The following is a 27,650-nucleotide window of genomic DNA, read 5'->3' as shown; positions in this document are numbered from 1 at the left end:
GCTCTGATTTGGTTGTGGTAGTCCGTGATGGCGTGTTTGTAGGTGGCGTAGTTTTCGGTGGTCTTGGTGTTCCTTCAGTTTTTCTCCAAATGTCTGCAGGTGTGCCTGATTTCTTGGAGATCGGTGGTGAACCAGTCGGCTTTCCTGGGACGCTGTTTGCCGGGGTTGCGTAGCGGGCGAGGTTGTCCGCCGAGCTGGAGATCCAGGTGTGGAGTGCTGTGGCTGCTATGTTTGCGTCCAGGTGGGCGTGTCCATGGTGAAGGCGGAGTTCAGTTGCTCGTCAGTGACCTTGCGCCAGTTCCTTCGTGGTGGGCGGGGGGGGGGTTCGTGCCCTGGATTTGTCGACGGTGAAATGGACGCAGTGGTGGTCAGTCCAGGGTGGTTGAGTTGTATGGCTGAAATGGATGCTGCTGCCTGCCGCGAAGATGGGGTTAAGAGTTTGTCCTGCTCTGTGAGTGGGTGCGATGATGAGTTGGTTGAGTCCAATGCTGGCGAGGTTGCTCCGGAAGATGGTGGTGTTGGGGTCGCTGGAGTTGTCGAGGTGGAAGTTGAGGTCTCCGATGAGTATGTAGTTCATTGATGCGATGGCGTGGGGTGCAAAGAAGTCTGTGATGGCGGTGGCAAAAGGGGACCGGGGGCCGGGGGGCCTGTAGACGAGGGTTCCTTGGAGTGTGGTGTTAGGGCTGGTCTGGATGTGGAAGTGAAGGTGTTCGGCGGAGGGGAAGGTTTTGCTAGAGGTGGTGACGTTCCAGGGTTTTTTGTGCTGGTCGTGGTTAGGCCGTGGACGGGCGCAGACGTGCTTGCCTTGAGCGCACCTGCGGCACAGCGGCTGTCATTAAGTAGGAGAGGGGGACAGGACTTGAGGTAGGGAGGCGGGGGCTGTGTCGGTGGAGGGGCCGCAGGGGCAGCAGTGGTGGGAAAAGGCTGAAATTAAAAATAAAGATTAGAAGTTACCCAACATAGAATTTAATGACAACAGGAGGAACCAAGTGAAGAATAATAAAATACAGTGATCAGCAGAAGCAAGTGAGCGGGGGCGAGTGGGACACCAGGCGGGCTGGAGCTTGATCGCCTCTGGGTTGCGGCGGGCTGCTGGTGCGAACACTTGAAAACAGGAGGGCTCTGAGTTGAGTTGATGCGGCGCTGAGAGCGGAGCTGGTGGGGAGAGTGCTGGCCTGGGCCGGAGGTCTAGGTTTCACACGTGCTCCCCCGCAGCGGCCACCATTAAGTAGGGGGGCGGGACTGGAGGTAGGGAGGTGGGAGCGGGGGCTGTGTCGGGGGACGGGTGGCAGGGGCAGCAGCGGCGGGAAAAGGCTGAAATTAAAAATAAAGATTAGAAATTACCCAACATAGAATTTAATAACAACAGGAGGAACCAAGTGAAGAATATTAAAATACAGTGATCAGCAGAAGCAAGTGAGCAGGGGGCGGGGGGACACCAGGCGGGCTGGAGCTCGATCGCCTCTGGGTTGCGACAGGCTGCTGGCGCGAACACTTTAAAACGGGAGGGCTCTGAGCTGAGTCGATCAGAAATTACCCAACATAGAATTTAATGACAACAGGAGGATTGCATTGTGCTAATCCTACGCTTAAAGACTTTGACAGAAAAGCAGACCTTTGAGGTCAGCAAATTTAGAGTGTCGCTAGTGTTGAGGGTGCTCTGTACTGGAGCTGCTTTCCACCTAAACTTAAAAACTACCCAGAGTTCTCTGCTTCTGTTTTTTTATTGTATATATATATATATATATATACACACACACGCACACACATTTACAAGGATATGTTTACATAACATTATATATGGCGCGACCTCCACCCTGCACCCCCCTGCCCTCCTCCCTGCTCTGTCCCTCTGCTGCTGGGAGCAGGGAGTGGACACCTCCTGTGCTGCCGGGCAGAATCCAATAAATTACTTCAATCATTTAAGACTTTAGAGGCGCATGTGCAAGGCGGGCATACCTTTCACTTCTGATTCTCAGGTTGAACTGACCTTTTCCCAAAAAACGGGACATTCATTTAGAATAAAGAAAGGCGTCGGGATACCAGAGCAGTCCCCTGAAAACCGGGACTGTCCAGGGAAACCTGGGACGGCTGGTCACCTTAGCCTAGGGGCAAGCAGACAGGCATCAGAGGGTGGAAGGGAGGCGTGGGGGCAAGCACACGGCCATCAGAGGGTAGAAGGGAGGGGTGGGGCAAGCACATGGACAGCAGAGGGTGGCAGCGAGGGGTGGGGGCAAGCACATGGACAGTAGAGGGTGGAAGGGAGGGGTGGGGGCCTGCAAACGGACATCAGAGGGTGGAAGGGAGGGGTGGGGGCAAGCACATGGACAGCAGAGGGTGGAAGGGAGGGCTGGGGGCAAGCACACAGACATCAGAGGGCGGGAGGGAGGGTTTGGGGGAAGCACACGGACAGCAGAGGACAGCAGAGGGTGGGAGGGAGGGGTGGGGGCAAGCACATGGACAGCAGAGGGTGGAAGGGGGGTGGGACAAACACATGCACAATGGAGAGTGGGTGGAAGGGGCTGGCACAAGGGGCAGACAACAGAGAACGGGTGGGAGCAGCTGGGGGAAGCAGACAGGCCATAGAGTGGATGGGCTAGAGGGGCTGCGGTAAGCAAACTAACAAGTACATGGACAACGGAGTGGGGTGAGAGGGGTTAGGGAGGAAAACAGAGGGGAAGAAATACACCGGAGAGACCGCTGAAAAACGCACCAACTCTTGCAAAGAGGGTAAAGAAAAAGAAAAAAAGTAGTGCCTTGAAAATGTTAGCAGTGGAAGAACACAGCAAAAAGTTCACAAACCCAGGAGGAGGAAGAAACCTATGGAAACTGACGAGCAAGAAGCAAGCATAGGACAGTGACACTAAAACTGACTAATGGTAAGCAAAGAGCGGCAGCCAAGTCCACTAGAAAATAACAAAGGGTCTGTCTTGTGAAGCCTAAACAAGTATGGCAATCAGGCTACGAAGCAATTTTACTTCTGCCTAAGGGTTTAGGCTGAGATAAAAATTAGTGTCGTCTCTCACTTTAATGCAGGCAAGATAATCGCCTTTAAAATGCAAGCGGCAAAAAGCAACGTAGGCCCGGAGAACACACCAGCAGCGCCAATGCTAACAAGGCACATGCTTCCAGCCAGCAATGAAATACAATAATGTGCAGCCCACTAATACACCTCACATACGTCACCCGCAGTCTGCAGCAGGGCATAGATGCTGTTTACAGTCACGCCAACCTCACTTTAACCCTCATCTTCCTCATAGCGCCTAGTGAGAGAGCCCGCGAGAGCGGTGAAAGACTGCGCAAAGAGGCGCGCTCCATAAGAATGGCAGGTGCTTGCATCTGTGAGTGACCCTTGAAGGACACACAGCAGCACCCCTGACCCCACCCCTCTCTAAATTACGACCTGGCGATCTTAATGTTCTAATCTTACTTGTATCATTCATTGCCCTTTAACTCTGTGACTAGATGGAGATGGCGAGTCCGGAAGTGAAGGTTTCCTCGGGGACACTGAGCCATGTTCATGCAAAAGCTGGAGCCGCTGCGAGCAGGATTCGAACCTGCGCGGGGAGACCCCATTGGATTTCGAGTCCAACGCCTTAACCACTCGGCCATCGCAGCGCCTTGAAGCCGTCGTCACTGTTGTTGTATACGAGTGCAGTGTAACCAGCTGCCCTCTGGACTCGTAACTCTGCCCCCTGACCTTCACACATACTGCGCAGCACACATAACACTGTGAATGCAACACCCCCCAGGTATACATTTAACTCTGACTGTATCCCTCTCAGACACTCTACTTATGCACTAAACTCCGTAATTCTGGCAGCTGACCTAGACGGGGCTTGTAAAGGCCCCACACACGGTGCGAGGTCCGAAGAGAGGTGCGTTATCCTAAACAACCGGCCCCACTCGCGGCGCCTGCTTCCGGCCACACTCCTTTCCACCCCATGTGAGCCTGGGCAAGGGGCGCTCCTTCCCACCAGCTCCCAAAACCAGCTCCACAAGCGCCCTGAGACTCAAACCAGGGTACAAGGCGCTATACAGACCCCTCACTCATACATTCATCCTGCACCTTCTACAACATGGTCTCCACTGTAAGTTATTTGCTTTCCAGCAACACCCCCACGAGTGTTTTCACAATCACTTTCAAACACATCAAAAAATCATACACATGCTTACACAAGCGTAATCACACAGCCAGGCATAGACACACACCACTAACTGCAGAAACGCAGCCAAACACATGCTTGCGCACATAGCCATGTCACAAAACCAAATGTGCATACTTACACACGTCCTCCCACCTACAAACCAACATATATAGCTACAAACAACCTCCTACTTGCAAACACATGCATATACCTACACACAACCTCCCACCTGTAAATAAACACATACACATATGTACACACAACCTCCCACCTTCGAACACATGCACATACCTGCACACAACCTCCCATCTGCAAATAAACACATGCACATACCTACACACAACCTCCCACCTTCGGACACATACACATATCTGCACACAACCTCCCTCCTGCAAATAAACACATGTACATACATACAAACAACCTCCCACCTTCCACCACGTGCAAATACCTGCACAAGATCTCGCATCTGCAAATAAACAAATGCACAAACCTACACACACCCTCCTACCTGCAAACACATACCTACACACAACCTCCCACCTGTAAACACATTCACATACCTACACACAACCTACCACCTTTGAACTAGTGCACATACCTACATACAACCTCCCACCTGTAAATAAACACATGTCCATACATACACACAAGCTCCGAACTTCAAACACATGCATATTCCTACACACAACCTCCTACCTGCAAATAAACACATGCACATGTTTGTACGCAACCTGCCACATGGATACCTACACAACCACAAACATACTCACACATACTTCGCACACACAGATTGCTGTAAAGTGGGTTATTAGTAGTGATAAATATGCATCTACCACTGGCAATACGGCCACCAACACAGTCGAGGGCGCAGTACAGGTCTCAATAAATTATTCCCATTCTCAACCCTGGGTAGCTTGGCTGCGAGAAGGTAGGCTTAATACAGGAAACAGGAATGTAAAGCATTTAAAAACACCAATTCAGTAAATAATGAAGACACAGCACACAATAAAAATTCAACACCAATTTATAAAAATAGGAAATATTTTATCTTTAAAATGACACCAAAATGAAAACAAATCCAATGTAGGGAACCGGAGACATTACTTTTTAAAGAATATACACTTTCTAGCACTTAGAAACCTACAGGACAATCTGGCGCATCTGGTCGCGTTTGACCGGGACAAAGTCAAGGTTTCAGGAAGACCGCTATGGAGCTCTGCTCGGATACCTCACATGGTAGGATTCGGTCAAAAGTTTACCTTTTGACTTAAAAACGTTTCAGGAGCTTATTCTGCTGGGGTCCCTCGATGCTCTTCACCTGGCCGGATTTAGTGAGTGTTTGCCAGCTTGCTTTTCAGGGAGGTCCTAGTCAAACTCTGGAAGTTAGACATCTGGTGCTTTTCAGTGGGACAAACCAGCAGGTTAGGCCAACTCGCAGTTTAAGATAGTCGGCTTGGCTCTCGCAGCTGAGCCGGTCCCCTTATGAAGTTTTTTTCCAAAGTTGCTCCAAACTTCTGGAACTTCTTCCTGGAGAGTCTCTTGAGAGTCTAAAGTACACCCACGGTAGCACAGGGGCCTCCATTATGTAGTGCTGCGGGGGAGACTGGACAGCTGGGAGGCAGGAAACATGGAAAAGGACACTGGAGGGGTGGAGGGAGTGGGGGTTATAAATACATTTTTAAAAGATATTTTTACCTCGAGGCTGGGTCCCGCATCTTCTTTGCTCCTGCTCTTCTGAGTCTGCTTACAGGACCAGGACGCAGGCAGCCGGACTCCCTCCCAAAGTCAATCATAATCCTACAATGCGGCGTTTGTGATTGTTTTTGAGCGCCGTGACAAGGAATTCCGCCAGGGGTTGGAGGGGTGTTCTCCATGCAGTGTGTAATGCAGCTTGCATTGCAAACAGGGATGTGTGCATGACTGCTTTGGGCAGCCTGAGAGGGCTGACCAATCAGTCATTGCACACTTGAGTGGGCATCCCACTCCGCCCCTGCCCTGCTCCATGAGTCGAGCAGCCCCACTGTGAGAAGTTGGCCTGGTATATGATGTTCACTAGTTAAAGTGACCACCTTGTACCATGCCAAGCAACCCTTATGGTGTGGTTGTAAGTCAACCTTTTCGGACTAGCTGCCCTAGTGGTAGCATAGGCTAAGCAGTCTTTGAGGCTAAACTCGTTAAAGCGTGTTAAGCAGGCTGTTTTACCATATGTCACCCCCCTTTATACCAATGAAAGGACACCACACTGATATATATTCAAAATATATATGTATTTATTACTCAAAGTATCCCCTAGACTCTTTATGAGCACAGGAGCAAAAATCGTTAAACAAGAAAGTATTACAATATACAGAAGTTGCACTTTATATGGATGGGCCCTGGTGGCCACTCAAACCATATACTAAAATAGTGGTATAAGTACCACGAACAGGAAAGGGAAAAGGCCTAGGGCCTCTAGAATCGCTGGGCCTACAAGGAGCTAACTTAAGTTAGCGACCAGGAGGTCCACGGGTCGCGTGTGCAGTGAGGAAAGTTACACGCGGGCTCCCATAGGTTTTCAATGGGTGCGTAAAAGTTCAAAAGTTACTGCAGAAAGGGTCTTCTGGGTGGACTACGAACTTAAGACTTAAAACACAGACACTAGAGATGTTTCTCTACACTTGGGCACCGGAGTGCCAGCTTTACCTCACCCACAGGAAGCGGGTGCATAGGTCTCGAAGAGCGTCGGGTTTCGTCTATCTGTTCAATGGAGCCTGATGACAAAGATGCTGCAGGCGGTCGGTCCAGAAGAGATGCGGTGGATCCAAGGGTGGATCGGAGTTGTAGAAGACCTGTAAGCAGAGGGGACAGTGTTCACAGTCACTAGCCAGTGACCAGCGTGGCACCAGGTAGGTACCAGGCGATGTCGGGTGCAAACAGGTGAAGAGGTGTAGCTTGTCTCTGCAGCCACGTGGTCCCTGAAGGTCGACGACGTCCAGGAGTCGGTTCACGAGCTGTCCCACGTAGGCTCTCGCTGTCGGCGGTGTCGGCGACTTGGAAGAAGCAAACAAGCCTTGGCAAAAGCAGGAATCGCAGGAGTTGAAGAAAGCTTGTAACTCTGACCAGCGAGGTCAGAGAGGCTGCTCCTTTGGAGGGAAGCAGGGGCCAGTCTTGAGCAACCAGACCAGCATCGTAGTTTTCAAAGTTCGTCGCCAAGATGGCCACTAGCCAACGGGCCAGGGTCCGGTTAGGCGCGTCGAGTTGCAAAGTGCAGAGGGGCCCCACGCAGATCGTGGAGATGCTGGAGGGCTCACCTTTGGTGCAGATGCTGCTCGGGTGTTGGGCTTCTCAGGACCCAAAGTACAACGTGGAGGGAGCCTCTATTGTCACACTTGCAGCTTGTCGAGTGTCTATTCAAGATGGCTGGCTCCACGTGTCTCGGTGCCTCCACGGGTTCCTTCTTTGCAGGGACTGTGGATTGGGCTGTGAGAGGTCTGGAGGTCCAGGTCTTGTCGGTCTCTGGGCTCGGACTCCGGCAGGAGGCGGCAGCAAAGCAGACGTCGAGTTGCTGGATGGTGCTTGCATTAGCAAGATGGTCACTCCCTGACCATAGGGGAGATTTCCCTCTGTCCTCTGTGCAGCAGAGCATCGAAGTTCCCGTCTTCTTCTTTGTAGTAAGTTGATTCCAGGATGCCTGAAGTCTTAGGACACAGCCCCTACCTTTAAGCGGATTCTAGGGGCCGGACTACCTGCTAGGTCCCTCCCTAAGGGTGGGACCAGGAAGGGGGGTGGTTACACCCCCAATCCTTTGTCCGGCTCGCCCCAGGTCCGGGGCTGGTGTGCCCCATGACCCGTTTGAACTGGCATATGCACCGAGGCTCCTTGTGAGCCTCAGGCATGTCTGATTCCATTCAAGCCCTACCTGACCAATACACAAAATCCTGTCTGGGGTGGTGCACGAACCTCCCCTGGCAGGAAACCCTTTGTCCACGTCTCCCAAGCTGGAAGGACTCCCAGCAGCAGGAGGGCAGACTTGTGTCTGTGGTGGCAGCGTCCATTTTGTGGAGCTGAGGCTATGTCTTATTTTACCCGGGTTTTAGGTACTGTACATGTCGTGTCCCTCTAGAAGGGTGGAATGCTAACCCCGTTGCCAGAATTGGCGAGGGGTTAGTATTCCAATTCGTATGACACCTTACTCGACATGTTTTGATAAAGCCAAACCAAAGATAGCATTTAACCGCGAGGTTCATAATGCACTTAAGAGTATATGGTATGGCAATATCTGGAAACGGTAGAAGGAAGTTGTTCCGACCACTGCAGACAAGCTCAGCTCGTGCCAGAGCACCATCTCACATGAAACCAAGCACTCTGCCTTCAGGATTGTTAAGGCCTGCCATAGGAGTGACTTATAGGTCAACATGTGTCCCATTTAAGGTTAGGTATAGGTATACTTCACCTAAGTAAGAGGTGGTTACACCAACTTACCCCAGCTGAGTGATCAGCCAGTTGTGTCAAATTGTTAGGTCAGGCCAGGGGTGGCACAATACATGCTTCAGCCCCTGGTAGGCCTTAGATACACCAATGCCCTGGGTACCTAGTGTACACTGGTACAGGGGGCTCACAGGGTGATCCAATTCCAATTGATTATGCACCTAAAGTGCATAGTGTCAATTTAGTAGAGAGAACAGCAGGCTGGGGGTCTGATTAGCAGGCCCACAGCCTCAATATGTCAAAAACCAGTGAAGCAAAAAGCAAAAATTTGGGGTGACCATAGGATAGCAGACCCTACTCTCCTACACAACCCCTCCCCCCCCAAACGCAGGGACATTAAACTAGCCTTGACCAGTCTCGTCTTCATGTCCTAAGTGGAAGTACCTGGAGAGACCATCTGCATTCCCATGGTCTGTACCTGGCCGGTGCTCCACTGTAAAGTCCATCCCCTGTAGGGAAATGGACCACCTAAGCAGTTTGGGGTTTTCACCCTTCATCTGATTTAGCCACAAGAGGGGCTTATGGCCGGTCTGAATCTTGAAGTGAGTGCCAAACAAGTATGGCCTCAGCTTCTTCAGGGCCCACACCACAGCAAAGGCCTCCCTCTCAATAGCTGACCAATTCTTCTCTCTGGGGGTCAACCTTTTGCTAATAAAAGCAATGGGTTGGTCTAGACCATCTACATTAAGTTGTGACAGCACAGCTCCCACACCCAACTCAGAAGCATCTGTTTGGACAATAAACTCTTTGGAGTAGTCAGGACTTTCCAGGATAGGTGCAGAGCACATGGCCTTCTTCAGGTCATCAAATGCCTTTTGACAGCTTACTGTCCACTGAACCTTTTTGGGCATCTTCTTGGATGTCAGATCATTAAGAGGAGTCACAATGGACCCATAGTTCTTAACAAACTTCCTGTAGTACCCAGTCAAGCACAAGAAAGCTCAAACTTGAGTCTGGGTGGTTGGAGGAGACCAGTCCTTGATGGATTGTATCTTACTCTCCAGTGGTTGAACTTAGCCTCCACCTACAAGGTGGCCCAAATACACAACCTTACTCTGCCCTATCTGGCACTTAGTAGCCTTGATAGTGAGGCCTGCCTTTTGCAGAGCCTCAAGTACCTTCTTCAGGTGGATCAGGTGATCCTCCCAGGTGGAGCTAAAGACAGCAATGTCATCAAGATATGCTGCACAAAAGTCATCCAACCCAGTAGGGACTTGATTCACCAACCTTTGGAAGGTGGCAGGTGCATTCTTCAGACCAAAGGGCATCACCAAAAATTGGTAGTGTCCTCCTGGGGTTGAAAATGCTGTTTTGGCCTTAGACTCCTCAGCTAACCTGATTTGCCAATAGCCAGCTGTCAAATCAAATGTGCTCAAAAACTTAGCAGAAGCCAGTTTATCTATGAGCTCATCTGCCCTTGGAATAGGATGTGCATCTGTCCTAGTGACAGCATTGAGTCGTCAGTAATCCACACAGAACCTCATCTCTCTCTTGCCATCTTTGGTGTGAGGTTTGGGGACCAGAACCACTGGGCTAGCCCAGGGGCTCTCTGAGGGTTCAATGACACCCAGTTCCAGCATTTTGTGTACCTCAGCCTTTATACAATCCCTGACATGGTCAGGTTGTCTGTAAAGTTTGGTCTTTATAGGAAGACTGTCACCAGTGTCCACCACATGGGTACACCAGTCAGTTTGACTAGGTATCAGTGAAAACATATGCTGAAATGATTGTAGAACCTGTCTACATTCAATCTGCTGATGCTCAGTGAGGTTGCCTCCAAGGGTCACTCCTTCAACTGAACCATCTTCAGGGTTCTGAGACAACAGGTCTGGGAGAGGGTCACTCTCTTCCTCCTGTCCCTCATCTGTAGCCATGAGCAAGCCCATGTCTGCCCTGTCAACATATGCTTTTAACCTGTTAACATGGAGTACCCTGTGGGGACTCCTGGGAGTTCCTAGGTCCACCAAGTAGGTAACCTCTCCCTTATTTTCCAGGATTGTATGGGGTCCAGACCATTTGTCTTGGAGTGCTGCTGGGGCCACTGGCTCCAACACCCATACTTTCTGTCCTGGCTGAAACTCAACCAAGACAGCCTTTTGGTCATGCCAAGCTTTCTGTAAGGCCTGGCTTGCCTCAAGGGTTTTGGATGCCTTCTCCATATACTCAGCCATCCTGGAGCGGAGACCAAGTACATAGTCCACTATGTCTTGTTTAGGCTTTTTGAGAGGTAACTCCCATCCTTCCCTCACCAGACATAGGGGGCCTCTTACAGGATGCCCAAACAACAATTCAAAGGGGCTGTAGCCAACTCCTTTTTGTGGGACCTCTCTGTAAGCAAACAGAAGGCAGGGTAGAAGGATGTCCCATCTTCGCCTGAGCTTTTCAGGTAATCCTTTGACCATACCCTTTAGGGTCTTGTTGAATCTCTCAACAAGCCCATTGCATTGTGGGTGATAAGGAGTGGTGAACTTGTAGTTGACACCACATTCCTTCCACATAGCTGTCAAGTATCCTGACATGAAGTTGGTACCTCTGTCAGAAACCACCTCCTTAGGAAACCCCACTCTGGAGAATACTCCCAGCAGGGCCCTGGCCACAACAGGAGCTGTAGTGGTCCTAAGGGGAATTGCCTCTGGATACCTGGTGGCATGATCCACTACCACCAGTATATATCTGTGCCCAGATGCAGTGGGAGGATCCATGGGACCCACTATATCTATTCCCACTCTTTCAAAGGGGACCCCCACCACAGGTAGTGGTATTAGGGGGGCCTTTGTTGTGCCACCTGATTTGCCACTGGCTTGGCAGGTCACACAGGAGCGACAAACTCCTTGGTATCTTCATTCATGTGAGGCCAGTGAAAGTGAGGGACAAGCCTGTCCCAAGTCTTGTTCTGGCCTAAGTGTCCTGCTAGAGGAATATCATGGGCCAAGGTAAGAAGGAAGCCCCTAAATTGCAGAGGTATAACCAACCTCCTGGTTGCACCAGGTTTTGGGTCTCTAGCCTCTGAATAAAGGAGCCCATCATCCCAATACACTTTATGGGTACCTTGAGCATTCCCAGCAGCCTCAGCAGCAGCCAGCTGTCTGAGGGGTTCAAGAGATGGACAGGATAACAGAGCCTGCCCCAAGTCAGCCCTGGAAGGTCCCCCTGTCCCCAGAAACTCAACCTGATCAGGTTCAAGCTCTTCAGGGACAGTTCCTTCAGGGTTCTCTAGATCATCTTCCTGGGAAGACTGATCATCACTTGGAGGCAGGGGGGAAGGCACAGCCTTAACCCTCCTGTTCTTCTTCTTGGTAGGTGCTTGGTCCATTGTTCCAGGATCTAAGACCTGTGGTTCAGTAAGGCACTTTTTGGCCTGTGACCTGGTCACAGCAAGGACATGTGGTGATATACCTAACATCTCTGCATGTGTCCTGTACTCCACTTCTGACCATAGAGAACTCTCTAGGTCATTGCCCAACAAACATTCTACTGGGAGGTCTGCACTAACCACAGCCCTTTTGAGGCCAGTTACCCCTCCCCATGAGAAGTTAACAATAGCCACACTATGAGAAGTAGTGGCATTGCTGGCATTGGTCACCAGGTAATTCTCACCTGGTATGTACTGTCCAGGGTCCACAAAGCCTGGTGTCACCATAGTGACACTGGCACATGTGTCCCTGTAGGCTTGAACCACTTTTGCATTTATTAAAGGTGTCTGTCTGTACTTGCCCAGGTTACTGGGGCTCACAGTCAGGGACAAATCCATGTCCCCATCACAGATCAAGACTGCCTGTGTAAGGGTTCTGTCTAAGTCAGAATCTCCTTCAGTTCCCATAGTGATTCCCACTACACCCTTTGTCTGGGGACCAACACTGCTAACAGTAGTACTGGGAGCAGGTGCCTTAGGGGCAACCGTGTTGGGGGCTCCACCCTTCTTACAATCACTAGTCCAGTGAGTTGTATTCTTGCAAGATTTGCACCAGGGTTTCTTTGGACCTTCTTTCTTCTTCCCTTTAGGTTGGGACCCACCCTCGTTAGTACTAGTTTGGGGCCCCGTTAAAGACTTCTGGTCTTTTGATTTCTGATCTCCACCCTTTTGGTCTGTTTTCTTCTGATCACCCCCTTGGCCCTGGTTCTGGTTCTTTTGCTTAACCCAAAATCAGATCTGAGTCAACCAAGTGTTGATGCAGTTGCTGGTTTTGACAGTTATTTAAAATCTGTTCTCTCATCATCAAATTGTACAATCCTGTATAATCAGATACCTTACTTCCCAGCAACCAACCCTCCAAAGCCTTAGTGGCACATTCAATGTATTCAGACCAGTCCTGAGTCTGTGTCTTCTGGGAATCTCTGAACATTAACCTGTACTGTTCAGTGGTTAAGCCTAACCCATCAACCAGGACACTCTTCAGGGCTCTGTAGTTTCTGACATCCTCCTCCCTAACAGTGAGGAGTCTATCTCTGCCTCTTCCTTCAAAGGAGAGCCATAAGATTGCTGCCCACTGGTCTTCAGGAACCTGCTGCACTTTGCAGGCTCTCTCAAGAGCAGTCATCCACTTGTGGATATCATCCCCACTTTTGTAGGGGGACACAACCTTGGACAGGTTCCTATTGTCAAAGACCCTATCTTTGTCCTTAGGGACAATGCTGCCACCAGTGGGTATAGACCCACTCTCTCTAGGTTGCCTAGCCCTGTTCAGTTTTTCTTCTATCAGGGCTACTTCTAGCTCCTGCCTCCTGATCCTCAGCTGAGCTTCCTTCATTCTGGCCTCATGCTCCCTCCTCTGAGGGCTGGTCATCCTTCTTCTGGAGTGACCTTGAGAGCCTCTAGAGGCATGAGAGCCATTAGAGTCACCTGAGTGATTCCTCTGTCTCCCAAACCCCTGGTTAAGTCCACTAGGGAGATTCAATGGGGTGAACCCATTGTCAGTCCCAAGTAGTCTTAAGTTAGCTGAGCCAGGTATAGCACCTGGCACTGGGCTATCTCTCCCATCAGAACTACTACTACTGTCAGACTCACCCCCTTTGTCATCCCTGTCCCTATGCTGATTCTCATCATCTGTAGTCAGATTCTCAACTAAGGGGCGACTGTTGGAAAGGGGTACTTCAGTAGCATCTTCAGAAGGAGGGCCTCCTGTTCCAGTCCCTGAGGGGTCTAACTGGGAGGCTTTCTTGAGAGCTCTCTGATCTTCATCAGCTTGTAAGAGTTCTCTGAGTTCAGCAGAGGTAGGGTTCCTGGGCTGTTTAAGGCCCCTGATATTTGCCAACTGCCTGAGCTCATTTTGGTTTAGGGTAGCAAAGATGCTTGGTGCCCTCTGGGGGTCACTCTCGACAGAGATGGGTACATTGGACCCCTCTGCCCCAGCCATTGCTCTTAAGTGTGGGTGGATGTGTTGCAACTACCTACACTTGGGTTTTCCTACTAAACCTATCTAGTAGTTGTAGTCAGGGTGTGCTACTCCCTTTGCTCTACAACACTAAGTCCAGTAGAACTTAAGTATATAACTAATCTTGTTTTATATGTACCTAAAGGTACCAATGTTTTCTTTCAATTGGTAACAAAGAGATTACAATGGTAAAACACAGCAAGCTCAAATCCAACCGCTGCTCACCAATGTGAGAAGTTGGCCTGGTATATGATGTTCACTAGTTAAAGTGACCACCTTGTACCATGCCAAGCAACCCTTATGGTGTGGTTGTAAGTCAACCTTTTCGGACTAGCTGCCCTAGTGGTAGCGTAGGCTAATAAGTCTTTTGAGGCTAAACTCGTTAAAGCGTGTTAAGCAGGCTGTTTTACCATATGTAACCCCCCTTTATACCAATGAAAGGACACCACACAGATATATATTCAAAATATATATGTATTTATTACTCAAAGTATCCCCTAGACTCTTTATGAGCACAGGAGCACAAATCGTTGAACAAGAAAGTATTACAATATACAGAAGTTGCACTTTATATGGATGGGCCCTGGTGGCCACTCAAACCATATACTAAAATAGTGGTATAAGTACCACGAACAGGAAAGGGAAAAGGCCTAGGGCCTCTAGAATCACTGGGCCTACAAGGAGCTAACTTCAGTTAGTGACCAGGAGGTCCACGGGTCGCGTGTGCAGTGAGGAAAGTTACACGCGGGCTCCCATAGGTTTTCAATGGGTGCGTAAAAGTTCAAAAGTTACTGCAGAAAGGGTCTTCTGGGTGGACTACGAACTTAAGACTTAAAACACAGACACTAGAGATGTTTCTCTACACTTGGGCACCGGAGTGCCAGCTTTACCTCACCCACAGGAAGCGGGTGCATAGGTCTCGAAGTGCGTCGGGTTTCGTCTATCTGTTCAATGGAGCCTGATGACAAAGATGCTTCAGGCGGTCGGTCCAGAAGAGATGCGGTGGATCCAAGGGTGGATCGGAGTTGTAGAAGACCTGTAAGCAGAGGGGACAGTGTTCAGAGTCACTAGCCAGTGACCAGCGTGGCACCAGGTAGGTACCAGGCGATGTCGGGTGCAAACAGGTGAAGAGGTATAGCTTGTCTCTGCAGCCACGTGGTCCCTGAAGGTTGACGACGTCCAGGAGTCGGTTCACGAGCTGTCCCACGCAGGCTCTCGCTGTCGGCGGTGTCGGCGACTTGAAAGAAGCAAACAAACCTTGGCAAAAGCAGGAGTCACAGGAGTTGAAGAAAGCTTGTAACTCTGACCAGCAAGGTCAGAGGGGCTGCTCCTTTGGAGGGAAGGAGGGGCCAGTCTTGAGCAACCAGACCAGCATCGTAGTTTTCAAAGTTCGTCGCCAAGATGGCCACTAGCCAACGGGCTAGGGTCCGGTTAGGCGCGTCGAGTTGCAAAGTGCAGAGGGGCCCCACGCAGATCGTGGAGATGCTGGAGGGCTCACCTTTGGTGCAGATGCTGCTCGGGTGTTGGGATTCTCAGGACCCAAAGCACAACTTTATCTGATTCCATTCAAGCCCTACCTGACCAATACACAAAATCCTGTCTGGGGTGGTGCACGGACCTCCCCTGGCAGGAAACCCTTTGTCCACGTCTCCCAAGCTGGAAGGACTCCCAGCAGCAGGAGGATAGACTTGTGTCTGTGGTGGCAGCGTCCATTTTGTGGAGCTGAGGCTATGTCTGATTTTACCCGGGTTTCAGGTACTGTACATGTTGTGTCCCTCTAGAAGGGTGGTATGCTAACCCCGTCGCCAGAATTGGCGAGGGGTTAGTATTCAAATTCGTATGACACCTTACTCGACATGTTTTGATAAAGCCAAACCAAAGATAGCATTTAACTGCGAGGTTCATAATGCACTTAAGAGTATATGGTATGGCGATATCTGGAAACGGTAGAAGGAAGTTGTTCCGACCACTGCAGACAGGCTCAGCTCGTGCCAGAGCACCATCTCACATGAAACCAAGCACTCTGCCTTCAGGATGGTTAAGGCCTGCCATAGGAGTGACTTATAGGTTAACATGTGTCCCATTTAAGGTTAGGTATAGTTATACTACACCTAAGTAAGAGGTGGTTACACCAACTTACCCCAGCTGAGTGATCAGCCAGTTGTGTCAAATTGTTAGGCCAGGCCAGGGGTGGCACAATACATGCTTCAGCCCCTGGTAGGCCTTAGATACACCAATACCCTGGGTACCTAGTGTACACTGGTACAGGGGGCTCACAGGGTGATCCAATTCCAATTGGTTATGCACCTAAAGTGCATAGTGTCAATTTAGTAGAGAGAACAGCAGGCTGGGGGTCTGATTAGCAGGCCCACAGCCTCAATATGTCAAAAACCAGTGAAGCAAAAAGCAGAAATTTGGGGTGACCATAGGATAGCAGACCCTACTCTCCTACACCCACCCACTCTCTATCCCGACAAGGAAACATAGCATGAGCACATCAGAAAGTTATCATCATGTTATGTTTCCGCTTCTTGCGCTGCTTGAATGTAGTGGGCGATACCAAAGGGGATGATTTGCTCAAACGCTCCGTCCATCATCCCCTCTGGTATCGCTTTGAAAGTAGTGAGGCGACGCTCTTCCACCATAGCGGATGAGCCGCCACTGTGGGTGCGTCACCCACAGGTGCTAAATATGGGCCCGGCTCGTCCCCCGGGCCTCCCCTTGCACCGCGTACCACCTTCTCCTCTCCTGGTTATTGACACCGTGGCACAATCCGCTACACTCTCTCCAAATCTGTGACTCAGTCAGCAGGAGACTCAGCCAGGTGGTACTTTACAAGCCTGGGTACAGCAGTTGCCGCCGAGTCCACTGGGTAACTTCCAGATGCAGGTGATGCAACAGGGCTCCTTAGCCGTGAAGTTGCAGTACTCCCACCACACAAGTTCGGCGCAGCTCAGGGGCCTCACCCTCCACAGTGTCCAGCCAGCACAACATCATACAGCCTGTAATGCTGAGAGGTGCGGCTCACCATTGGTAATCTCCTCCGTGCACCACAGTGCAGTGGTGGCGGGTGGTATGCGATTCAGACCTCCCTATGTGGGTGTGCAGCAGCGCCTCTACCATTCACAGCTCCAATGGGCACCAGAAGGTCTTCTCATACAGGTCAGCAACCTCTCTCCATGCGACTTCGCAGACTTCACTACCAGGTAAGGGTGATCGGCGATGCCTCAATGTCTACCACCATAGCCCAGCAACTCCACAGCACCTCCGCATCCCACTCCTGGGCCCAGACGCAGGCCCATTGAGGCCTCCAGGCCCTGGGGACTGTCCACGCTTTCAAGGTTTTGGATGCCATGGAGTTTCCAAGGCGCCACCGCGAACTCGGTCACGCCGCTAATATGGCAGTTGTGCCGGTTCCCAGGACGCTGCTCCTGCAGGGGCGGGACCAGCGCCGCGATGATGCAGCCAGCACCCGCCCTCCGCAGGCACTGATTGGACACCCAGGGCATGCCCCGGAAGTGGAACAAGCACTTCCGGGGCAATGCACGCGAAAAGGAACCCGTATCTCACCTGGACCTGTTCATTCCTGTTTTGGGGGCCAAGGCTCCTACAAAAGGAGCTCGGAGCAGTGGCACGGTCTTTTCCTCACTGCTCTGCTGCGTGAACCAGCTGTTGCCCCCCCCCCACGCACCGGAGGCTGTGGGAAGCCTCTGTTTCTTTTTTCTCTCTCCTTCTCTCTACAGGTTGTGGTGGCGATTTCGGGGGGCACTTTCAGTGGCATCGACATCACGAGGAGCCATTTTTAGCGAGGGAAAGAGCACAAGACAGCTAGGACCCCTCCTTTTGCACTCCTGGTGGGTATGCATCCCACCGCAGCCGAAGCCACTCGGGTTGGAGTACATACTCACCTGACCAACTGGATTAGCTTGTGGGAGTGGCTCTGGCTGTAGGGGTGCTTGTGGTCGACTGGGGGCCTGAGGTGGCTCAGCTGAAAGGGGGGTAAGGGTTTGGGCATTGTCCCACACCAAAGTAGTTTGGACCTCAAAGGTTTGGCCTGTAAGGCGTAGTGGTGTGCAGTGAGGTTGTGGCGCGGGAGCCAATTTTGTTAGCTAGGGCAGGCGAGGTTATTGAATTTTGCCCATGTTACCCTGATTGTAGTGCAGTTGCTGTTGGGGTTTGACCAGTGCAATAGGCCATAGGCATAAGCTGGGTTGCCATTCTCTTTGTTGGGCATTTATTAAGGAGTACCTATTCTAGCTATGGCACCCAAGGCTAAGAGGGGGCAAGTACCAACCCGAATGAAGGAGTGGATGGTTATGATGATGGGCACAATGAATGATTTAGGTCAGACCGTGGCAGAGCTACGCAGGAAAGTGGATGGGCAGGAAGAAAGTGAGGACAGGCCCGACGTTCCTGGGTGGCACCCAGGGCTGCGTTCCTTCCGGTACCCCGGATATCCAAGCTTAAGCATGGGAGTGGGGGGGCTGTTCACGTAGATTTGCCAAGCCCAGCAATCACAGGACCTGTAGTCCCAGCTGGCGGGGCGCAGCCAGAGGAGGGTAATGGAGCAGTGCCAGCGAGAGTAACACCACCTGAGGGCGCAGGTGGCCCAAGTCAGCCTAGCACACCTGGGTCCTGGTGGCCCAAGTCAGCCTAGCGTCCTGGGGGGGTCCTGGTTCAGAGGGGGCTCCATCGCAGCCAGTGGTGCCCCCCTGCGATACCCCTGGTTTGGTTCCATGTCAACCTGATTTAGTAGCTAATCTAGCGGCAGTGCTCCCATGGCTAGCCTAGGCAGGGACCGGAGTTCCTTCCGCGGGCAGTGGGGCCCTGTTAGCTGAGGGGGATTCAGTGGAAAGGGCCAAGAGTTTGGTAGTGCAGGTAGAGAGGGAGAAGCAGGTGGTGCCACAGGCAGTATTGGTATGGTCTCACATGATCCCGAGGATCCAATGGTGGGGCGGGTGAGTCTGTGTGGGCTTTGAATCACTCCGTTAAGAGGATTAATAATGGGGGGCGTGGCTTGGCGCCCGCGGGTGACGGTGGCCCTGATGTGAGGCTCCAGGGCAGTGTTGGGAGACGAGCCGGTTCCCGCTCGCTTTTCCTGAGGACATTTGGCTGCAGATGTGTCGGAAGATGCCCTGACTCTGCGCGTCGTCGATGAAGTGTTTTTTGTGGCTTCACACCGCTGCACTGGCTTCCGTAAGTCCTGACTGGAATTTTTCCGGTGTGGCCGCCATCTTGGGCCGCCAAATGACGCGCGCTACGCTGTGGTTTCTCCGCTCATTATTCAGCGCTTTGTTGCCTGACGTCCATCAATCATAATGGCTCATGTTTCACTCGTCTTCTCATTTTATCATTCTCGTGTGGGGCCTTGACATCATTAAACGCTCGTCCTCTCAAAAAAAAAAAAAAAAAAAACACAGTTTACATCCCAGATGAAGTGCCTTTGCTTGTACTTTACTGCTTCTATGCCATTTTTCAAGACATAACCTCGCCTGCATGGATTTCTTTTTGGCTTTCCTTTCATTTAGCGCCTAGTTCCATTGAGATTTGCCAGGTGGCTCTCTGCTGTTAGCATAACCATTAACTGTGGTTTCTTCAATTTGACTGACTCACTTCATGCTGTGCAATAAGCGGTTGCCGCTTTTCTGCATTATAATATTATTTGAAGGGGCGCTTGATGTCTGTCATCTGAGATGCTGTGAAGTTGGCTGCATTCCCTCCATGAAGTAGTCAGATATCATCGTGCTCCTATCTCGCCACATCATATATTGCCCTCATCCTTGCTTCTTGTGGCCTGCACTTTGTCAATATTCCACGGCTCTGCTACCTGAGTAGACTTAAATCATCGCCACGCATGCCTCGTCCTACCAAGCCTCAGATTGTGAAAAATTCCAGAGTTTTTTCTGCTTTCTCACAACTGGAAGATTCTCTTAATTCATCTGGCTCAGAGGCATCAATGGATCCCCCCAGGAACCCACATGATAATTCTAAATCTAACACGAAAAGACTCAAGTCAAGTTCTCTCTCACCTCCAAAGCATTCCGGGCCAGTTTCCATGGAATTATTGTTAGACGAAATAAGATCCTTGCGTCCTTTCATGGAAGAGACCAATACCAAACTCCAGGTTCTTACGGATAACTGGTCGCAAATGGAAACGAGGGTAACGTCAATTGAAAAATCTGTTCAGTCGTTCCAAGAGACATCCTCTGTAGTTTCCCACCTGAAGTCACAAGTCTCAGATCTTCAACAGCAAGTGGAGCAGTTAGAAAACAGGAATCGACGCAACAACCTTCGTATTTATGGCCTGGCTGAAGGTCTTGAAGGGTCTGACCCAATCGCCTTCTTCAAGTCGTTCCTTCCCAAACTCTTACACTTGGCACAAGATAAGACCCTTAACATTCAACGTGCTCATAGGTTGGGCCGACCGCCTTCTTCTACATCCCCCTCTCAGATCTATTTTCTGGAGTACACTGATCTTCTGCTGGTCCTAGCGGCGGCCAAATCCTTTCCGAATTTAACCTGGTCTGGTTCGTCCCTGTTCTTCGCGCAGGATTATGCTAAGGCAACTGCTGCTCGACGAAAGGCTTTTCTGAATCTAAGAGCTGATTTGCGGGCGATTGGGGCGTGATACGGCCTCTATCACCCGTGCCTATTCAAGGTCACCCACAACAACAAGACTACAACCTATGAGGACCCAGTGCACCTACAAAGTTTCATCAATGCGCACCACTCCTCTGCTATGGATGCTTCCAGACCGTCATCCTCTGCTTTCGGATGAATATTGTTTTTATAATTCTTATATGGCTTTGCATGTTATGCTGTATTTCTTTAGAATTATCTCATTGCTATAGCTCACCTGTATTTCTCTGCTCCTTCAGATGGCGACGTTAAGGTTTCTTTTATTGTTTAACATTATGGCTGTTCCTTGTTCTTCGTGTTCAGTCATAGTTCCATCTTGACTTCCTGGCACATTTTAACCCTTTGTTTTCCTTTTTTCGTCTTACAGGAGTTTGTCCCCGTGTTTTGATGATGTCTCCCGACCCCAGCCTCGCTGCTCCTCGATGTGCTGCCTCACCTCTGTGGTTCCTTCCTCCCTCCACCCTTTCTCGTATCTTCCCTTTATAGGTATGTTTTTCCCCCATCTCCTTATTTACCCTCCTGGCATATTTGTTGGTTTTTCTCCTTTCCCTTCCCCTTTACCTCCTCTTATGTCTGTGTTCTTGTCCACATATTTTCACGTTGATTTATTATTATTGATCGACACTCGTTGCTCTTATGAGGATTGCATTCTTCTTTTCTTTTGCTATACTCGCTTTTCAATCTACTTCCCCTTTCTAGCTCCTTACTCCAGTGTCTTTATTTTCCTTTTATACTCTTTGCCTTCTGCTACTGCTTTTGCACTTGTCTTATATAGGAATTGCATCTCTTGTCCTCCTGACTCCATGTTTCTCTCTACCTCTTCCTTACTTCTAGCTTTCTGGGTCACGTACGACGCTATTGCATTTTATTCTCCTTTTCTTGGTATGGCTCATATTTATGGTCACTTGTTCGCTTCCCTTCTCTTCACTATGTTTCCACTAACTCTTCTTTTTTTCTCCTTCTGTACTTTCTACTCTTTATGGGCTTCTCTCTCATTGGATTTGTCACGTGCATTTTTTATAAATAAGTTGATAACATGTCATTGAATATATTGTCATGGAATGTGAAGGGTATTAACTCTCCGATTAAGCGTCAACGGATTCTGTCACATCTTGCCAAATTGAATGTCGATATTGCATTCCTCCAAGAAACGCATTTAACTGACGCTGAATCTGTTAAGCTTAAGCGTGGTTGGGTGGGTGAATTGTTTTTTTCACAAGGTGATGGCAAACGCAATGGTGTGGCAGTCCTTTGTCGCAAGTCTCTTCCCCTACAGGTTATCACCCATGAGTCGGATACTTCTGGTCGTTGGGTCTATGCTAAGTTGTCACTTAGAGGTGTTCAAGTCTCTCTTCTTAATGTATATGGTCCTACCACAGGCGAACCTTCTTTTTGGGCTGATTTTTCTCCACTTTTAACTAAATTTATGGATCACAATTTTATCCTGGCGGGGGATTGTAATCAACCCCTTGATCCCTTTATCGATAGAGAGTCCAAAGCCCCTTATGTCCCCAACAAGCCCCACAAGCTGTTTAGTCATGCGATTTCACAACATAAACTAGTAGATTCCTGGCGCCTCTCCAATCCAAAGTTGCGGGAGTATACTTTTTATTCTCCCTGTCATCGTTCCCAGTCACGACTTGACTACATCTTTCTTTCCCACAACCTCGCTCAGTCACTCCTACACTCTGAGATAGGCCCGATATTGCTCTCTGACCATGCACCCGTCCTTACTAGTGTTGATGTACTCCCTAAAACTGTTGGCCCTAGGAGATGGCGTTTCAATAATTCCCTCCTCACAGATCCCAAATTTACAGCCACCTTTACTTCCTTTTTTGATGAATTTTTCCTCCTCAACGATGATGATACCCTCCCTGACCATACTATCTGGGATGCTTTTAAGGCGGCAGCACGTGACTTTATTATAAGTTATGTCGCGAACAAGCGTAAGAACGCTCGAAGGTTTACCAAAAATCTCCTTTCTGACATTAAAACACTGGAACATGCGTATTTTACCTCACACTCTCCTGATAGCTTGACAGCCCTCATTGCAGCAAAAATGAAGTTTAATGAGAAGTCTACAGAAGATGCCTCCTTGTACCTGCTGAAATCTACTGCTAAATTCTATGGGGGTAGGAACAAGGCTGGAAAGCTCCTAGCTAATTATTTGAAGATTAAACACAATAAGTTAAATATTGAATCTATTTATGACTCTAATGATAATTTAAAGCATACAGATGTTGATATTCTTGCTGAATTTTCACGTTTCTATGAAACCTTGTATACCTCTGAAACCCAATCTACCCCTAGCTCCCTTGACCGTTTCTTCTCCACCATTCATACACCAGCTGACTTTCCTCCAGATCTTTCCTCCTTAGAATCAGAAGTCACACAACAGGAACTACTTACTGCATTGCAGCACCTCAAACCCAACAAAGCACCCGGGCCTGATGGCTTTACTGTCGAATTCTACCTTCACTTTTCTAAACTGCTAATCCCACGACTTCACTCTCTATTGCGTACTTTTATTTCTTGTGGTGCCTCCTCAGGAACTTTCTCCGATGCCCATATTTGCCTCATACCTAAACCCGGAAAGGATGCACAATACTGCAAAAATTACAGGCCCATATCTCTAGTCAATATTGATTACAAACTCTTCGCTAAAACATTGGCGATTCGACTGGACCACCTTCTCCCCGACCTACTGGGAGAGGAGCAATCTGGGTTTGTTAAGGGCCGGTATATTACGGACAATACTAGACTCTTATTTAATATCCTATCAAAGTCCTCCCGTTATCAGCACTCACTTGCAGCGATTGCCCTTGACGCCGAAAAGGCTTTTGATCGTGTTGAATGGTGCTATCTCTTCCACACCCTCACTTGGTTTGGTTTCGGTCCTAGATTTATCTCTTTAGTTTCCCTGTTATATTCCCATCCTAAAGCGGCAGTTTTTGCTAATGGTCAAATCTCACCCTATTTTGACCTAGGCAGAGGCGTTCGCCAGGGCTGCCCTTTATCCCCTTTTCTTTTCAACCTTGCTTTGGAGCCCTTCCTTTCCAGGTTGCGTCAAAACCCTGCCATTCATGGCTTCCAGTTTGCGGATTCGCATGTTAAACTCGCTGCATATGCAGATGATATATTACTCTTTCTTTCCAAACCTGCAGAATCCATCCCTGCTTTCATGACTGAAGTAAGAATGTTTTCCTCTATCTCTGGGTATAAACTTAATCATGATAAATGTGAGATCCTTCCCCTAACCAAATTTACTTTCAAGCAAGAATTTATTGAATCCCGGTTTACTTGGAGTCCGTCCCACATTAAATATCTAGGTTTATATATTACTCCCTCAATTTCAGACACTATCTCTATGTGTATGTCCAAATGCTCACAGAAGATTGCAGACCTCACGACAAGATGGCATCCTTTATACCTCTCCTGGTGGGGACGTCTCGACACTATCAAAATGATGATATCTCCTATTATTCTATACACACTCTCCAATATTCCACTCCCCATTCCAGTGAAATTCTTTACCAAGATTAACTCAACGTTATCTTCGTTTTTATGGAATTCCAAAAAACCAAGAATGTCTCGGGCTAGGCTCATACGTCCGGCTTCTGAAGGTGGTGTCAATTTTCCTGACTTCCCTGCATACCAGAAGGCCTTTTTATTACGTCAAGCTTCCCTTTGGTTACAAGATTCCACCTCCCCTTGCCCCTTGTGGCTTAAGGTTGAGCGTACTTTACTTTCCCCCTTCTCTTTTGCAGAATATCTTGCTTTTTTTCGTAAGCCTTCGTTGACTCCCACTCCTATCCACAAATATACTCTTAAGCTTTTATTGTCAGCTGCTCCCGGCCCCCCTGTGACCGTGGCTGATTTAATCTCTTCCACTATTTGGCATAATAAATATCTCCTAATTGGTAATAAGCCCTTTTACTGGAAATCATGGAGATCCCGTGGTTTGATTTGGATTTCGCAACTCTTTTCTGGTTCCACTTTTGTTTCTTTCTCTGACCTTTGTTCCACCTTTGGCTTACCCAAATCCTTTCTCTCCAAGTATCTTCTCCTCAAGGCTGCTGTTTTGGAGATTTATCTACCACTTTCGGCTTCTTCTTCTCCTCCCCCTATTCCTACCACCCCTGCTGTTCGACTTCATTCTCTCCTCCGCACTGCCCCCAAGGCATCTCTTCTTTATAAACACCTTCATACACCCGAGTCACTCAGGCCTAAATCCAAGGTTGAACTTCAATGGGAAGATGACCTTGGGATAGATTGGCCGATTTCCTTATGGGACAAAATTTGGACAAAATTGCGCAAAACTTCCAGAGCGGCTTCGTTGACACAATCCCTATTTTTTATTTATAACAGGCTACTTCACACTCCCTCTACATTACATAAGCGATTTCCTATTACCCCAGACAAGTGTTGGTCATGTGAGGCTTCCAATGCTACCCTACCACACATGCTATTTCTTTGCAAGCATGTACATGACTTTTGGTTACAGGTGTGGGCCCAAATCAATGTTATTTTTCATACCAGCATCCCCTTTTCCCTTGTTCACCTTTTCCTGGGCAGTTTGTCCACCAGCTGGAATAATGTAGATATGTCTGCTCGCATTGTTGATCTGCTATTGGCTGTTGCTTTTCAACAGATTACTGTCAATTGGATAAATGCATCCAGCATTTCTTTTAAAGCGTGGTGGTACAATGTCTGTTATAATCATAGACTTGACAATGCATTTGTCTTCCCTGTTCACTTGGCAGCTAAACGTGCAGAATTGTGGCTCCCCATTACGCTATACTTAGATAATTGTGCTGCTCGCTCTTCCCTTCCATCGCCTGCTCAACAAGAAGTTCCCAAGCCCCCATGATACCCTTTTCATGTTTTGCATATTTTACCCTGCTGTTTTATTTTTATGCTCTTTGTAATTTATTGTTTGATCAGGATTGACACAATTTCTTTATTTCTTTTCAATGCCCATGTTCATTGTTTTTGTATGCAATTTCTCTTATATGTTTCATTTGCAATCCCACTCCCCTCCCCCTTCCTACCCCTTTTATCCATCCCTATCTCCCCAATTGATATCTTGTATTGCATTTACCTGTTCATTGTTTAATAAAACTCTTTTGAACTGAAAAAGAGGATTAATAACAGGATAGATAAGCTTTTCCAGTCTCCCAAATTGCAGACGATTGCGCATGGTTGCATCTGTGGGGAGTGTTTTTTTCTGCAGGACAGGGTGCACCTTTCCAAACTGGGCAATGATTTTTTCCTGGAGAATGTGCTAGCCTGGATGTTAGGGCTAACAAACAGGACATGACCTTCAGGTCAGCAGCGGATGGGGGGCCAGATAGTCGGTCAACTATACTGGCCTGTGGCGGTAAGGTCATGATTGCTAGGTCAATTTTTACATCTAGGCATCCCATTGTTTAATGGGGACGCCTGGGGGGGGACAGTGGTCCCTCATCACACTCCAGGGGATGCTTACGGCCGGTAGGCTGAAGGGTGCGGGGGTAGGAAGTACCGCTTCCGGCAGGCCCCTTGGGCCAACCCCCGCGCAGGCACATGGGCGCCAGCGTTGCATAACATCAGCCCCTGGGAGGTAGCATTGGAGGGCGTAGGGGGTGCCCGCGGAAAGGAATCTGATGGGCAAATGGGCCTCCTGCTCAAGGTCACTCTGTTAAAGGGGGACCTGGCAAGTAGTTGGGAACAGTCATGACCTTGCACGTAGGCTCATCCAGGATACACAGAAAACAGAGTGTAAATATTTCAGTTTAAGGTATAAGTATGGCTATGTATTAGACTAATGTTAAGGTTAGCCATCAAAGATGTGTAAATAAGCGTATTTGAATTGTTATTAAATATGTTTTGGGTTTTCTGAGTTTTAAAATAGAGTTATGAATTTGTAATTATTATTTATTCATTTTAATAAAATACGTCTGGGTTATCCAACCTCTAATCCAAGTACTGTGTTTGGATGATTTTATTATCGATGCCTCAGGGGAAAGAGGAGTTAAAGCAACCATCCCGGGATCCCTGTCCGGAGGAGAGTTTTGGGGTCAACAAATCCACCAATGATAGGGGACTCTGCAATACCTGGCCATATTCCGAGGCGCCACCGGTGTTAAATGGTAGCGGCAGTTTCAGTCGATAACCTTTCAAGTATTTGCCCGGCAGTAATCGCCTCTCATACCACTCGATAATTTACCAATAAAAGAGGCAGGCGCCGGAGACTGGAAGGCAGGAAACAAAGTTTTATTCCGTCGGAGCAGAACACATCAGATCAGACAGCAAGGTATCGTCACGAGGTGCTCTAACTGCATCTCTGAGACCTGGTCTCTTATACACTGGTTTATTGCTTTATTATACATAGTACATTCTTGAGATTCCCTTGATGTGCGGGGAAACATCCCCTGAAGCCCCGGCTCAGATCCGATCCCACACATGGTTACAGTAGAGGTTCCCACCCTACCCGCAGTGGGAGATGGCTATCGCGCAGCAGGGAATTCCGCTAATTCCCGGGGGTGTGTGCAACCGGCCGGGTCTCAGGGGGTAGGGGCTTTGATTCTACTGTAATCCCTTTGATGTGGGGTGTTTCCCTTACAGTAGGGGCAATAAACTGCATCCGCAGGGCTAGGCGATGGCCTGGGACCAGTTCAGACAATGGGGCGCAGAGGAAGGGGGTTATCAAAGGAGAGGCATGACCATGTATGGGTTGTCGGTCGGAAGTGGTTCCGTAGCAGGGTCGCGCAGAAGGAGAGGGTTTATGGCCTGTATGAGAGAGCGGGGGTGGCCAGCGCGCGGGGGATGCTTGCAGCGCCAAGGGGACCGCGCTGGCGATTGACAATGAGTGGGGTGCCTAAAATGGCGGCCGTGCATTCGCTGTGCGTGGCGCTGGGGAGAGGCAAGATGGCGCAGATAATGTTCAGTTTGCAAGCTAAATTTCCACAGTCCTCCCTTTTAACATATCTCGCCAGCTTGTCCGGCCAATATTCACCTTTGTTAGCCTTTCAGTTACAGT

The 27,650-nt window shown here is 49.2% G+C and overlaps 1 non-coding gene across 1 annotated transcript; it reads right to left on the bottom strand.

Moving 5' to 3' along the window:
• Positions 1-3,536: 3,536 nt before the first annotated feature.
• TRNAS-CGA (transfer RNA serine (anticodon CGA)) lies at positions 3,537-3,618 on the bottom strand. The gene has a single exon. It is a non-coding gene; the product is annotated as a tRNA-Ser (tRNA).
• Positions 3,619-27,650: the final 24,032 nt, after the last annotated feature.

This window comes from Triturus cristatus, chromosome 8, assembly GCF_964204655.1.
Source record: "Triturus cristatus chromosome 8, aTriCri1.1, whole genome shotgun sequence".
NCBI lineage: Eukaryota > Metazoa > Chordata > Amphibia > Caudata > Salamandridae > Triturus > Triturus cristatus.
This window is presented reverse-complemented; position numbering and strand designations above follow the sequence as displayed.